The sequence below is a fragment of the Bidens hawaiensis genome, unplaced genomic scaffold, assembly GCF_021521415.1.
Source record: "Bidens hawaiensis isolate Kalapana, Puna unplaced genomic scaffold, B.hawaiensis_p1.1 tig00028064_1, whole genome shotgun sequence".
In the NCBI taxonomy this organism is placed as follows: Eukaryota; Viridiplantae; Streptophyta; class Magnoliopsida; order Asterales; family Asteraceae; genus Bidens; species Bidens hawaiensis.
In genome coordinates this window covers 73,570-84,465 of record NW_027494566.1, presented here as the reverse complement: position 1 = coordinate 84,465, position 10,896 = coordinate 73,570, and the positions used below count along the sequence as shown (strand labels likewise).

General features: G+C 39.8%; 1 non-coding gene and 1 pseudogene across 1 annotated transcript; one reads left to right on the top strand and one right to left on the bottom strand.

Moving 5' to 3' along the window:
* Positions 1-3,204: 3,204 nt before the first annotated feature.
* LOC143576320 (small nucleolar RNA R71) lies at positions 3,205-3,311 on the bottom strand. Its single transcript, XR_013142927.1, has one exon. It is a non-coding gene; the product is annotated as a small nucleolar RNA R71 (small nucleolar RNA).
* Positions 3,312-4,019: 708 nt separating this feature from the next.
* Positions 4,020-8,384, top strand: LOC143576313 (uncharacterized; annotated as a pseudogene).
* The last annotated feature ends 2,512 nt before the right edge of the window (positions 8,385-10,896 follow it).

The window sequence follows — 10,896 nt, the reverse complement described above, 5'->3', positions numbered from 1 at the left end:
GTGCCGGAAATGCACGACCATGCACTTTTTGTGCATGACCGTGAACCTTTTTGGAACCTGCAACTCTGAGCATCCGAAAGTGAAAGTTTGACTTACCCAAAATAGTGCACGACCGTGCACTTTTTGTGCATGACCATGCACTTTGACCAGAAGCTTATAAACACTTGTTTTCACTTCATTTTGGTGTGTGGAGTCTTGGGGATTCTCTCCCAACCAAGCGCAACAATTTTTGGGGATTCTTGGAGGCTTCCACCAACACAAGATTCATCATTCCATCCTTCAATCCTTGCTTGATCTTAGTTTTCATTCCTTTGTTCTTGAACATGTTTTGTAAGCTTTTTTTCTAGATTAATTGTAGTTGTATTAAGCCTTATGGGCTAATTACTTTTGCTATCTAGACAATGTTGAAACTCTTATTAATGTAATATATTATCTATGCATGGTTTTGGTAAAGTGGTATTCTTTCAAGAATATGGTTGAATTTATAAGTTGATATTGATGGTGTTCATGCTTGTTATGTTACATAACCTTGTTAGTTTTGCAAATGTTTAGGCATTCATGTTGGAAAACTATGTTCTAAATGTTTGTTTGTAAACTTTGAATGTTCATGAAATCTTTGTTTACATTACTAAGTTAGGAATGACTAGTAAAAATTAACTTGGTTATATAATTATTGATGAGTATAAAACCCTACACTTAATATTGGAAAATTGATGAGTGTTGTTATGATTCTTGACTTCGTGATTGATGTTCCCACATTTATACATATTTATTGCACATCTTTCACCTCATTTTCTACACTCTTGGTGGAAATTTAATGAAAAATTGTGGGAATATATACTAATATATTGAATTGTGAAATTCCAGGGGTTGGTTGTGAATAATGAGGATTTTGGAGGAGTAGCTTGGGAAAACTGGAGTTACAATGAAAACATGACCATGCTAATAAACAAACATGACCATGTTCCATAATATAATCCTGAACTACACAAACATGACCATGTCTTTGTAATGACATGATCATGTCCCTCCTTTCTACATTAGAAGTAGCGCCTGCCTTTTTCAAGAGAAGTCGCAGGCTGCCTTTTTCTTCAGGAATTCATGTTTACCAAATCTAGCTTATGTCCAGTTGTATTCCCATGCCTAGTAACTTCAATCAAAAGGGGAATAGTTTTCTTGGATACCAAAGAATCAATCAGAGGCTTAGATCTACATTTTGCTTGAACATGACCATGTCTCTTTAATAACATGATCATGTCTCACTTTCTATATTAAAAGAGAGCCGTTCACAATACAGGGGAGCGAGAAGAGTTTTAACCCAATTTTTAGAACTCTCTCAAATAATTGGTGATTTTAACTCATTTTGCAAGCATCTTGTTAGGCTTCCACCATCCTCAAGATCCTCTTTCCAATCTTAAATCTTTGTTTGATCTTAGTTTGTATTTCCTTGTTCTTGAACATGTTTTGTAAGCTTATTTCTAGTTTGATTGTAGTTGTATTAAGCCTTTTGTGCTAATTACTTATGCTATCTAGACTATGTTGAAGCTTTTGCTAATGTGATATATTATCTATGCATGATTTTGGTAAATTGGTGTTATTTCAAGAATATGGTTGAATTTATAAGTTAATATTGACGGTGTTCATCCTTGTTAGAGTTGCATAACCTTGTTAGTTTTGCAAATGTTTAGGCATTCATGTTGGAAAACTATGTTCTAGATGTTTGTTTGTAAACTTTGAATGTTCATGAAATCTTTGTTTACATTACTAAGTTAGGAATGACTAGTAAAAATTAACTTGGTTATATAATTATTGATGAGTATGAAACCCTACACTTAATATTGGAAAATTGATGAGTGTTGTTATGATTCTTGACTTGGTGATGACTTGCTAGTTAAAGTTTCATAAGTTTATATTAACTTAATGAATTTGGCTACTTTAGTGTAATCTTAGGTGGTTAGAATGTTGTTCATGCTAGCTTTCCTTTGATTATGAGATTTTGTTGTTTTGACAAACAAGTTAGTCTATGTTTATCTCCTGATTGAAAACCCATCATGATGATTATTTGCTAGTATTAGGTTGCTTTATTGTAATCTAGTATTTATGTTTAGATTCATGATGTTTTACCATATTATTGCTATTTCATCATGTTAGTAGAGTGGATTCATGTCTAGGTAGTTTATTGGATTGATTGTGTTCTTGTGTTTTTACTTGCTTATTTTCATTGTATGCTAGTTTAGTAAATTAAAATTCAAAGTGAGACTTACTTGTTCGGTTGACCATCTAAAAAAATTTAGTACTAGAAAGTTGTCGTGTCCATGGATTGATACTCGGTTCTTGCCAACACTTTATTACAAACGATAGGTACACTTGCCTTTCGTGTGTGGTTTAGTTGTAGGTGAAAACCTATTTTAAAACCCGATTTGTGTGGAACTTTTATTAACATTTTAATATATATATTCACACACGTCAAGTTTTTGGCGCCGTTGCCTGGGACACAGTGATTTTTAAGGAACGATTCGAGTCTTTGATTAGCCTTGTTGATATTTTTGATCTATGTTATTTTATTTTATTTCATTTTTATTCATCTTATTTTTATTTTAGTTTAGTTTCTAGTTAGTTTCCGTGTCTTTGTTCTTTTTCCATTCCGCGTTCTTCCGGGTGATGAATGTCCACCACGTCCGGTCCTGAGCTTGTTTCACCCCTTTCTGAGCCTGAGCGACATCTTCGAGAAGGTTTGAGGATGAGAGCACGCGAGGTCGCCGAGGTCATTGAAAACGAAGAAGTGGAGGATACCGACACCCCCGAGGTAGAAGAAGAAGAGATGGCGGACCCGAACGATCAAGGTCACATGGACGACTTTGCCACACCATCACTTGAAGGTTATGCAGCAGCGCCACGCAGCCCGAGATTCCAGTGAGTTTCGAGATCAAGTCGAGCATCATTCATATGGTTGAAAATTCCGTTTTTTTTCATGGTCTCCAGAACGAGGACCCTCATGCTCACGTTTCACATTTCCTTCGATTATGTGTGACATTCAAAATTACTAATTGTTCTGATGATGCCGTGAGACTTAGACTTTTTCCATTCTCACTTCGCGGGTCTGCTATAGAGTGGTTAGAGGCACTCCCTTCCGGTTCCATCACCACTTGGAATCAATTAGTTGAGCAGTTTCTTCTTCAATATTTCCCACCCGATAAAACTGCTAAATTCCGAGCAAACATCACTGGTTTTCGTGTCGATGATGACGAGTCACTCCATGCCGCATGGGAGAGGTTCAAGGGCTTGTTGAGAAAATGCCCTCATCACGGTTTGAGTCGCGGCTTCAGTGCCGTACATTCTTTGACGCTGTATCCGGGGCACAAAAGCAGGCTGTCGATCAAGTTGTGGGAGGAGATTTCAGTAGGTGTACCCCAAATGAGGCGCTTGATATCTTAGAGAAAGCCGCTAAGAAGAGTTTCGCGTATAATCCACCTCGTAGTATTCCTTCCTCTAAGGGTGTTCATCACGTTGATTCGAGCACCCTTGTCTCCACCCAGTTAGAAGCTCTTTCCAAAAGATTTGACCAAATGCAATCTGATCTTGTCAAATCTAGTTCTCGTTGTGGTGTGTGTGACGGAAAACACCAAACCAGTCAGTACCAGCAGGCCATGGTGGTGGAGGATGTTAACTTTCTGGGCCGCCAAAACAATGCCTACAGCAACACCTACAACCCAGGATGGAGAAACCAACCCAATTACAGCTGGAAAGATGGTGGTAGCAATTAAAATCAAATGCCATCGGGTTTTGACAGAAAGCTAAATTATCAAAGTCAAACCCAAAATCAATCTTACCAGCAAAAGCCTCAATTTCAAGGTTCCAGCAGTGGTAATCAGTCAGGTGGGGGGACTAGTGTTGAAAGCCTTTTATCCTAACTTTTGGTTAAGACTGAGACCTCAAATAAATTGGCCGAGCAAAGGAACCTAAAAATTGATGAGACTCTCCAGAGGCACGATCTTGAGTTGAGGAAACAGAAAGCGTCCATGCAAACCATCGAAAATCAAGTTGGACAGATTGCTCAACTCCTCTCTGAGAGACAGCAGGGTAGCCTTCCTAGTAACACCGAAAGGAATCCAAATGCTGAGGCTAAGGTTATTACCCTGAGGAGTGGTAGGACTACCATTCCTGTTGATGCATCGGTTTCTACACCAAAACCGATTGCTGATGAGATCGAGACTGAGACTCCTGGTGAGGTGAAATCGAGGCTAGACCCAGCAAGTACCGCACAACCCAGTGAGCCAATTGGGACTTATGTTCCTCCCATTCCATACCCAGGCCGTTTGAAGAAGCAGAAGATGGAAGAGCAGTACGGGAAATTCTTAGAGCTTTTTAAGCAGTTACACATTAATCTTCCGTTCCTTGATGCCTTGAAAGAAATGCCGAAGTATGCTAAGTTCTTGAAAGAGGTCCTCTCGAATAAGAAGAAATTGGAGGAGCTTCCTTGTGTGACTTTGAATGAGGAGTGTTCCGCGGTCCTTCAGAATAAACTGACCAAAAAAATGACCGATCCGTGCAGTTTCACCATTCCTTGTTTGATCGGTAGTTTGTCGGTTAGTAATGCTTTAGCCGACCTAGGTGCTAGCATAAACTTGATGCCTTATTCCGTTTTTTCCAAACTAGACCTAGGTGAGCCTAAGCCTACTCGCATGAGCATCCAGCTTGCCGACCGTTCTGTGAAATATCCTCGCGGTATAGTTGAGAGTATGCTTGTGAAAATCGACAAATTCGTGTTTCCTGTCGATTTTGTGATCTTAGACATGGATGAGGATAAAAATGTACCACTTATCCTAGGTCGTCCTTTCCTAGCCATTGCTAGAGCTCTCTCTTATAGTTGGAGACGAGGAAGTGACCTTTGATATTGGGAAATCCATGCGACACCCACAGGATCATGATGACATACTTTACATTGATACCATTGATTCTTGTGTGTGTGAACATCTTCAGGATACGTGTGAGGAGAGTTCTCTGGATACTCAGTTGATTAGTGGAGATGGTTCTGACCTTGTCATTGAGCCTCTAGTTGAGGAGGTCGGTCTATGGTGTAGGCCACGAGCCTCCTAAGTGTTTGGAGAAAATTGAGGATGTTGATCGCGTTGCCGAGCCTAAGGCAAAACCTTCTGTTGAGGACCTACCATCCATTGATCTAAAGGAACTTCCATCCCATTTGGAGTATGCCTTTTTAGAGGATAGCTCCCGCTTGCCTGTTATCATTTCTTCGAGTTTGTCGAGTGAGGAGAAGGTTAAATTGCTTAGGGTTCTCAAAAGGCACAAGCATGCAATCGCTTGGAAGATCATGGATATAAAAGGGATCAATCTATCCTTTTGTACCCATAAGATCTTGATGGAGGAGGAGTACAAACCTGTGGTGCAGCATCAAAGGCGTCTCAACCCTAATATGCAAGACGTTATGAAGAAAGAGGTCATCAAGCTACTAGATGCTGGATTGATTTATCCAATCTCTTATTCCCCATGGGTGAGCCCTGTGCAGGTTGTCCCGAAAAAGGGCGGTATGACGGTTGTGATGAATGAGAAAAACGAGTTAATTCCTACTCGTACTGTCACAGGATGGAGAGTTTGCATTGATTACCGCAAACTAAATGACGCTACGAGAAAGGATCATTTTCCCCTCCCCTTTATTGATCAGATGTTAAAACGACTGTCGGGAAAAATGTTCTATTGTTTTCTTGACGACTTCTCGGGATATTTTCAGATCCCCATCTCTCATGAGGATCAGGAGAAGACGACATTCACATGTCCCTATGGCACATTCGCCTACCGGCGGATGCCCTTTGGATTGTGTAATGCCCCAGCCACGTTTCAGAGATGTATGGTGGTGATTTTTCATGATATGATCGAGGACTCCATGGAGGTTTTCATGGATGACTTTTCTGTTTTTGGGAGTTCTTTTGATCATTGTTTGAGAAATTTGGAGAAAATGTTGGCCAGGTGCGAAGAGGCCAACCTTGTTCTTAATTGGGAGAAATGCCACTTCATGGTGAAGGGGGCATTGTATTAGGGCATAAGATTTCACAGGCGGGGCTTGAGGTCGATCGAGCAAAAATTGATACCATTTCTAAGCTTCCGCCACCAAATTCGGTGAAGTATATTAGGAGTTTTCTTAGTCACGCGGGTTTTTATAGGCGATTCATAAAGGACTTTTCCCAAATCGCCCGCTCGATGACTAAGCTCCTCGAGAAGGATGCCCCGTTCATTTTCTCCTCTGAGTGCCTTCGTGCATTTGAGTTGTTGAAGGAGAAATTGGTAAACGCTCCTATCATGGTAGCCCCCGACTGGACTCTTCCTTTTGAGTTGATGTGTGATGCTAGTGATTTTGCATTCGGGGCGGTTTTAGGTCAAAGGCGGGACCCGATTTACTATGCGAGCAGGACTCTGAATGACGCGCAGGAGCATTACACGACTACCGAGAAAGAGCTCCTTACGGTCGTCTTTGAATTCGATAAATTTCGGTCTTATTTTGTCCTTTCTAAGACCATCGTGTTCACGGATCATGCAGCACTTCGTTATCTTTTCATTAAGCAAGATGCGAAGCCGAGACTCATTCATTGGATTTTATTGCTGCAGGAGTTTGACATTGAGATTCGTGAAAAAAAGGGCGCTGAGAATGTCACGGCCGATCATCTCTCTCGTCTTGAGTGCTCAGCTTCATCAGAACAAGTGGGGTCCACATAAATGACAATTTTCCCCACGAGTTCCTCATGCATATTGAGACACGAGATGATGATCATCCTTGGTTCGCGGACATTGCAAATTTTCTGGCGAGTGGGATCGTTTTAAAGGGCCTTACTCACCAGCAAAATAAGAAGTTCTTTTCTGATGTTAAGCATTATTTTTGGGAGGATCCCTATTTATTTCCTGTCGGAGCCGATCAGCTCGTGCGTAGGTGCGTGTATGGTGATGAAGCACGCAAAATCCTGAGTCACTGCCACGAGGGCCCGACCGGAGGACACCATGGAGCCACATCCACCGCAAAGAAGGTCTTTGACGCCGGTTTCTTTTGACCAACCATCTTCCGTAATGCTCATGACATGGTGCAGTCATGTGATGCTTGCCAAAGGGCAAGCAACATCTCATCACGAGACGAGATGCCCCAGCGACCGATTCAGGTTTGCGAGGTTTTTGATGTGTGGGGCATCGATTTCATGGGACCTTTCCCGACTTCTTTTAGATACCGTTACATCCTAGTAGCCGTTGACTATGTTTCAAAGTGGGCCGAGGCGCAAGCCTTGGCCACTAATGACGCTAGGTCGGTGGTGAAATTCTTGAAGAAGCTGTTTTCTCGCTTTGGTGCCCCTAAAGCATTGATCAGTGACCGTGGGACTTATTTCTGTAATGCCCAGTTGGAAAAGGCATTGTCTCGATATGGTGTTTATCATCGTTTCTCTACACCATATCACCCGCAGACGAGCGGGCAGGTCGAGGTAACCAATCGGGGTATCAAAATAATCCTTGAAAAGACGGTTAGTCAAAACCGTAAGGATTGGTCCGAGAAGCTGGATGACGCATTGTGGGCTTTCCGTACTGCCTACAAAACACCGATCGGTACGACACCATTTATATTGGTGTACGGGAAAGCGTGTCATCTCCCTGTTGAGCTCGAGCATAAAGCCTATTGGGCTTTGAAAAGTGCTAATCTTGATCTTGCATGTGCGGGCAAAAACAGGTTTGGTCAGATTCATGAGCTTGAGGAATTGAGAGGCCAAGCTTATGAGAATTCGAAAATTTACAAGGAGAGGATCAAAAGGCTCCATGACGCCCGCTTGAAGAACCACAAACAATTCCAAGTGGACGATCGTGTGTTGCTTTACAATTCTCGCCTTCGTTTATTCCCCGGTAAATTGAAATCCCGATGGTCCGGCCCCTTTAGTGTGAGGCAAGTATCCGACTATGGTACCGTTGAGATCGGCCATGAAGATGGAAGTATCTTCAAGGTGAACGGTCACCGTTTGAAACACTATTTGGGTGAGCCGGTCGAGGTTGCATTGGAGGTTCTCGTCATCCACCCCATGAAATAAGTGTGGGGAGCGTGAGTCTAGCTATCGACTCCTTCAAAATTTAGCATGTTTAGGAATTTCAAAGTTTTTTTATGTGTTTAGTGTTACTTTGTGCTTATGTTTATTTGTGTAGTACTTTGTTGGTGTGTAGACTATTTCATGGATTGTATTGTGGATTTGGTTCTTTTGTTATGGTATGGATTTGAGATTGTTGTGTTTATTGAGCATGTCATGGGCATGTTTTGGTTTGTTTTGGTTTGCTTTGGTTGCTTTGCCAGGTTGGTTGTTGGACGCTCGCGGTTGCATGGTCGGGTATTTGGATTGCCACATTGCCGAGTCTTGGGAGTCACATTCTGGCAGCTTTCTGGATTTCACATTCTTACTTTGCAAAAATTACTCGTTCCGCCCGTTTCCGTGAGTTAGCCTCGTCAGTTGTTTTTGCTCATGTTTTTGCGGGCAATTGAGTGAGCCGGGTGATTATTGCAAAGTAGAACTTGTTTTTGGCATGCATTTCAAACCATATACACATACATAGTATAAACCATTTGAGGAATTTAGGATAAACCCATGTCTAGCCATTTTTCACTTATATTTCCCTTACCCACATTATTCCCCTAGTAGCCCATGTTTAGCCTTTTCCCGTGTTTTTCTTTTTCGCCCTATTTTTTATCGCCCATTTAGCCATAAAGCCTTTTATTTTTCACCCATTTTTGGTTAGAAATCCGGTTCGGCTAAGTTAGTTTGTTTTCCATTTCTTTTTCATGTATTTTATCACTTGGGAATATTAGAAGCACAATTCTATCTCCCAAAGTGTTTTATTAGTTTGTATTCATTTGTGTAGTCTTTATGCAAAAAAAAAGAAAGAAAAAAAAAGAAAAAAAAATGTTACAAGAAAAGAACAGAAGAATAAGAAATTTGGTTTATCCCATATTGATGAAGTTTGATTTCAAAGAGCAATTTTTGGTTCGTTAGCTCTCGGTTCGTTTAGACCACTTGGTTTAGTTAGTTAGTTTTTATTTATAGCTAGCTTAGTTCCGGATTTTCTAGCCTTTTAGCCACTTTTCCCAAAAATTCCTCACCCTAAACCTAAGCCAAATTACAACCCTTAAGTACTCGTGTTTTATGCTATGTATGTGTCGGTTAGATTTGAGCCTTAAACAGGCCTATGCTTTGTTTGGTCATCGTCTTGGCATCGAGTGTTCTCAACATACAATATTACATGTATGATCACTAAATATAGCCGAGTGTGTGTGAACATTGTGAGGATTGCAAGGTGGGAATGTGATGACAATTAATGTAATGTTTTTTAGACTATGTCTTCATATTTATTAGGCTTGTTTGGAAACATCAATAGTGGTTGCTTGTAAATTCTTTAAAACTTTGAATGAATATTGCTTACGGGTTATTCTTGCGATTATGGAGTTTGTTTCATTTGTTTGAGGACAAACAAAGTTTAAGTGTGGGGATGTTTGATGTGCCCAAATTTATACATATTTATTGCACATCTTTCACCTCATTTTCTACACTCTTAGTGGAAATTTAATGAAAAATTGTGGGAATATATACTAATATATTGAATTGTGAAATTCCAGGGGTTGGTTGTGAATAATGAGGATTTTGGAGGAGTCTGGAGGAGTAGCTAGGGAAAATTGGAGTTACAATGCAAACATGATCATGCTAATAAACAAACATGACCATGTTCCATAATATAATCCTGAACTACACAAACATGACCATGTCTTTGTAATGACATGATCATGTCCCTCCTTTCTACATTAGAAGTAGCGCCTGCCTTTTTCAAGAGAAGTCGCAGGCTGCCTTTTTCTTTAGGAATTCATGTTTACCAAATCTAGCTTATGTCAAGTTGTATTCCCATGCCTAGTAACTTCAATCAAAAGGGGAATAGTTTTCTTGGATACCAAAGAACCAATCAGAGGCTTAGATTTGCATTTTGCTTGAACATGACCATGTCTCTTTACAAACATGATCATGTCTCACTTTCTATATTAAAAGAGAGCCGTTCACAATACAGGGGAGCGAGAAGAGTTTTAACCCAATTTTTAGAACTCTCTCAAATAATTGGTGATTTTAACTCATTTTGCAAGCATCTTGTTAGGCTTCCACCATCCTCAAGATCCTCTTTCCAATCTTCAATCTTTGTTTGATCTTAGTTTGTATTTCCTTGTTCTTGAACATGTTTTGTAAGCTTATTTCTAGTTTGATTGTAGTTGTATTAATCCTTATGGGTAAATTACTTTTGCTATCTAGACTATGTTGAAGATTTTGCTAATGTGATATATTATCTATGCATGAATTTGGTAAATTGGTGTTATTTCAAGAATATGGTTGAATTTATAAGATAATATTGATGGTGTTCATACTTGTTAGAGTTGCATAATCTTGTTAGTTTTACAAATATTTAGGCATTCATGTTGGAAAACTATGTTCTAGATGTTTGTTTGTAAACTTTGAATGTTCATGTTTTCTTTGTTTACATTACTAAGTTAGGAATGACTAGTAAAGATTAACTTGATTATAATATTATTGATGAGTATGGAACCCTACACTTAATATTGGAAAATTGATGAGTGTTGTTATGATTCTTGACTTGGTGATGACTTGCTAGTTAAAGTTTCATAAGTTGATATTAATTTCATGAGTTTGGCTACTTTAGTGTAATCTTAGGTGGTTAGAATGTTGTTCATACTAGCTTTCCTTTGATTATGAGACTTTGTTGTTTTGACAAACAAGTTAGTCTATGTTTATCTCTTGATTGAAAACCCTTCATGATGATTATTTGCTTGTATTTGGTTGCTTGATTGTAATCTAGTATTTATGTTCGGATTCA